The sequence below is a fragment of the Rhipicephalus microplus genome, chromosome 1, assembly GCF_043290135.1.
Source record: "Rhipicephalus microplus isolate Deutch F79 chromosome 1, USDA_Rmic, whole genome shotgun sequence".
Lineage (NCBI taxonomy): Eukaryota > Metazoa > Arthropoda > Arachnida > Ixodida > Ixodidae > Rhipicephalus > Rhipicephalus microplus.
In genome coordinates this window covers 95,965,208-95,970,272 of record NC_134700.1, presented here as the reverse complement: position 1 = coordinate 95,970,272, position 5,065 = coordinate 95,965,208, and the positions used below count along the sequence as shown (strand labels likewise).

Genomic DNA, 5,065 nt, shown 5'->3' with positions numbered 1-5,065 from the left:
TATCTTCTCTCAGTAAATGACACCAGCATGTCAAAAATCACTCGTCACGGCCATTGTCTGATTTGAGCATTGGACGCTCGGTTGTTAATCGGGCCGCCATGGGTGACCGTGACATGTCCACGCGTACATGCACGATCGCACTGAAAAGCCGCACATTCAAAGAAAAGAAAGAGATAGAAAGAGTGCTCAAGGTGACATATTTTCTTTCTCTATGCCATCTCTACCGGATTTGCTTCAGGCCCTTTCGTCAGAACGAGAACGGAGCAACAAATGCCGCCTGTGGCAAATCTTTGCAACACCGCTCATACGGGACCGATTCTAAAATTTTGCGGAGGTTAATTCATAAGGCAATAGGCTTCTTTAGTGAACCAATTTCAGGAAAAACTGTTGCAGGCCCCTTTATTTGAACATTATATCCTCAAATTTATTGGTAAGTTTTTAAGCTTAAAAGCTTGTTTTGCCGCCTTACACACTCTGGCTGTAATGAATAATGTTAAAGACAGTAGACTCGTGATAATTCAAACTTTGATAATTCGTACTTTCGGTTAATTCAAACAAAATTCAATTTTTTGGTTGATACTCTATTTTTTCAACGTATTTAAAAGTCTCTTCATTCAAACTCTATCATTTGGTTTATTCATGCTTTTTGCAGGTTCATACCAGCGAACATATACTGCTTTCTCACCACTATTTAAATGTTTGTGTGCGTATGTAATTCTAACTTTATAAAAATGAAAAATAAGCACCTGAGGCTTTCAAAAAAAAGGTTTTGCAAATAAACAGATGTTTGAAACAAAGCACACGCATGGTAAACCGTGATGCTTCTCAACTGCTATGGAGAGCTCAAAGCTCTCACAATAAACACACTGCTATAGGTTCTACCTAAAACAGTAAATCAGTTGGTAATTCACCATTTTTTTAGAAGGTCTGATCAGCAGCAAATAGCCAATACACTCAATTGTGGATTTTACACCTCTGCTTTCTGTTCACTGCATGCAGTTAGGGCTTTAAAAATGCCTAAAATTTTTAAATGTGCTAAAATCAATGCCTAGTCATGATGTGTCCTGTCACCTCACCCAAAGCCACGTATCTGGAAACTTCTGATAATTCAAACTTCTATATCATTCAAACAAAATTCAGAAGTCCCTTCAAGTTTGAATTAACGATAGTCGACTGTAATTTACGGTTTGTCACTTGCATCCTACTGAAAGTCAAAGCCTGCTACTTCTCTAAGTTGTTTCTATTTTCCTTGAATGGAAAAAGAAGAAAGCTCTTGCATAAAGGCCTTGTTTAAAAGAAATATTCTGCAGGTTAGCTAGATCATGATCAATATTTCAATTTTTTATACATCAAATATACTGAATTCGATTCGAAATTATTAGAGCAAACTCACTATTCACTTCTAGTTCGCTTTGAACCTAAAATTCACTATTCGCCCCAGCCTACTCCCTATAGTGTGGTGTCATGCGAAGCCTGTGTGACGTCACGCTGATAGCGCCGGTGCTTCATGGCTATATAAGCGCTGTGAACCGGGCGCCCAGTGCTCTTTTGTACTCCGCATTCATGTAGTATTAAATCTTCTTACTGTTCTCAGTTCACCGCCACTCTGGCTCTCCTCGTCCCTCGAGGCTACAACAGACTGGCGACGAAGATGGGATTCAAATTCCACTCGGCTACAAGACACCATTAGCGGCGGTTCCGAAGCGCTGGAAAGATACAGACAGGATGGCGACGTTGGGAAGGTTCGATCAGTTCATCGAGGACGGTGACGAAGATTTTCAGTCCTACGTGGAGCGGTTTGATCACTTCCTGAAGGCCTCCCAGGTGAGCGACGACCTGAAGGTGTCAGTGTTCATAACGGCAATAGGAAAGAAGGCCTACAAAAGTCTGAAAACGTTGCTGGAGCCAGAAAAGCCAGAAATCAAGACGTACGCACAGTTAGTACAGACACTGAAAGAGCAGTACATTCCCAAAATTTTCGTGATTGCCGAGCGTTTCAAATTCAATCGTTGTTTTCAACAAGTTGGGCAAGCGGTGACAGCCTTCGCTGTAAAGTTAAAGTGGTTGGCGACATCCTGTGACTTCAGAACGTTTCTGGACGACGCGGTGCGCGACTGGTTTATAGCAGGACTTTGTGACAAAGAAACACAAGCAGAGCTGTTAAAGACAAGCAGGTTGACTTTTAAAAAGGCCTGCGATACATGCTAAGATTTTTGAGCCTACCTTGGGTCTAATTAAGAACAGGGCCATTAAGTTAGTGCGTAAAGATGATAATAGCACACCCGTTTTTTGTAAAGCGTGGTCGGTACCATTTTGAGTTAAAGAAGCAGTGTCTTCGGAAGTGTAGAACCTCGTGAAAACCGGAGTGTTTGTACCTGTTCAGCAGAGTAAATGGGCGACGCAACTAGTAGTGGTGCCGAAACCAAACAACCAGGTCAGGGTGTGTGGGGATTTCAAAGAGACACTAAACCCATGCCTAAGAACAGATCATTACCCCCTTCCCGTGATTGAGGATCTGTTTGTAAAGCTGGCCGGTTGCAAATATTTCACGGTGTTGGATTTGTCCACTGCATACCAGCAACTAGAATTGCATCCCCAAGCGCAGTCGCTAGTCGTGATCAACACGCATTTGGGGTTATTCAAGTATACGCGCTTACCCAATGGCATAACGAGGGCACCTTTGATTTTCCAGGCAGTTATGGTGACGAGTTGAAAGGACTTGTTCGGGTAGCGTGCTATCTAGACGACGTGCTGATAGCAGGAGCTACCTTTGAAGAATGTTTCCACAAAGTGGAAATTGTGCTGTCCCGGTTTCTAGAAAGAGGCATTCGCCTGAAAAAAGAGAAATGTAAGTTCTTTCAAACTTCCCTCCTGTATTTGGGGCACGTTCTCGACGAAAAGGGCATACGCCCGTCAGAGGAAAAAGTAAAAGCTATAACGCAGTCCCCTGCACCTGCGAATGAGGCACAGTTAAGAGCTTACTTAGGGTTGATAAATTATTATGCTAAGTTCGTTCCCCACGTGGCCACGAGACTCAGACCACTGTATGACGTGTTGAACCACGAAAAAGGTTTCAGATGGTCCCGTGAGGCAGAGCAAGTGTTCCAGCAAAGTAAAACGTGGTTGACGAAAGGAAACATTTTGACATACTACGACCCAACGAAAGAGATAGGGCTGGTGTGTGACGCATTCATGTATGACGTGGGCGCCATTCTGTTTCATAAGATCGATAAGGTGGAAAAACCTATTGCTTATGCGTCTAGGGCACTAAGCAAAGCAGAGAAAGGTTATGCTCACATTGAAAAAGAGGCTCTCGTCGTGGTCTTTGGGCTGAAGAAGTTCCACAAATACCTATTTGGGCATAGTTTTGTCATTTATTCGGACCACCAGCCATTATCCAGCCTTCTGGGGCACAGCAGACCAGTTCCAGTAATGTCTGCAGCGCGCATGCAACGATGGGCTTTGATACTGGCGGCATACAATTACAGATGGGAGTACCGAAAAGGCAGTAACATGGGAAACGCTGACGCGCTTTCGCGATTGCCGTTGGCGAATGAGCGAGATGTCTCAGATCACGTACAATTTTTCTCTGTTGTCAATGAACTTCCACTGTCTGCTTACATAATCCGCAAGAAAACGAGTACTGATAGAGTGCTATCGAAAGTGTTGTGGTACACGAAAAACGGGTGGCCTGGCATGTCACTAATAGTGAATTCGAACCGTACTTTGTTCGCCGGTATGAACTATCAGTAGATCAGCAGTGCGTTACATGGGGAAATCGGGTAATTGTTCCACGCTGTTTGCGTAAACAAGTATTGGCACTTTGTCATGAAGGTCACCCCGGAGTTACGCGTATGAAAATGCCCGCGCGAAGCTATGTCTGGTGGCCTCAGTTAACCCAAGATATTGAAAATGTTGTTAAAAGTTGCTGTGCTTGTCAGTTGACGCAGAACGCTTCACCTAAGGCCCCACAACAAACTTGGGGTTGGCCGAGCCGCAGACGGCAGCGACTCCACCTGGATTTCGCATTCGCAGACAACAAGAGGCTCCTCGTGCTGGTGGAGGCACACTCGAAGTGGGTGGAGGTGTTTGTGATGAATTCAACAACGACCGAGAAGACCGTCGAGAGGCTGCGTGGAGTATTCGCATCGTATGGCCTTCCAGAAGAGGCTGTTACGGACAACAGGCTTCAGTTCACGGCAAAATTTCACAGAGTTCCTGCTTAAGAACGGAATGCGGCACACCAGAACACCTCCATACCACCCGGCGTCCAATGGAAGCGCCGAGAGATGCGTCTAGACGGTGAAACGGGATCTTGCACGACAGCTTCTCGACGAAAGGTCATCAGGCCAGAGTAAGACCCCACAGCACCGCATAGATCTTTCTCTTCAGGTACCGGAACACACCGACCACAACCACGCGGCAGACACCAACAGAACTGTTCTTGTCGTGGTCGCCCCGCACTCGCCTGACTATGCTACAGCCAGACCTGGAGAGACGGATGGAAGAGCGGTTCTCCAAAGTAAAGGCCCAAGTTGACGAAACAAGAGGGTCGGAAAGAGCTTACAAAGAGGGGGAAAGCGTTCTGGTTCAAGGCCTTCGTCCAGGTGATCCCAAGTGGCTGATAGGTGTCATAGAAAAAAGGTGCAGTGCCATTACGTACCTTGTGCGCGTAGGATCCGAAAACGGGTTCATGCATGTAGACAATTTACGTCCGCGCTACTTTGAGAGTGGCGAAGAAGGCCCCAGTGAGCGTTTTTGTTTCGTGCCCAGCTCAATTCTAGACCCTGGGTCCGAAGCCCCTCCTACGAGCCCCCGTCCCCTTCCGGTTCATGCGTCTCCCAGGTCTGCTATCGCACCGCCGGAGCAACCTGGAGACTCAGCTCCCTCGGAACAACCAAATGCAAGTCCATATCAAGGCTCTACCACGGCAGCGTCCCCTCTGCGAATACCTGTGTCTCCTTAAGGTGCTCAGACTCTTCGATGCAGTGCTCGTGCAAGAAAACCTCCCAATTGCATGCCATAAACATTGTGGGAAGAAGTGTGGTGTCATGCGAAGTCTGTG

General features: G+C 46.0%; 1 long non-coding RNA gene across 1 annotated transcript; it reads left to right on the top strand.

The window, feature by feature from the left end:
• Window positions 1-1,262: 1,262 nt before the first annotated feature.
• LOC142793784 (uncharacterized) lies at window positions 1,263-4,570 on the top strand. Its single transcript, XR_012891857.1, has 2 exons — window positions 1,263-1,824; window positions 2,693-4,570. It is a non-coding gene; the product is annotated as an uncharacterized LOC142793784 (long non-coding RNA).
• Window positions 4,571-5,065: the final 495 nt, after the last annotated feature.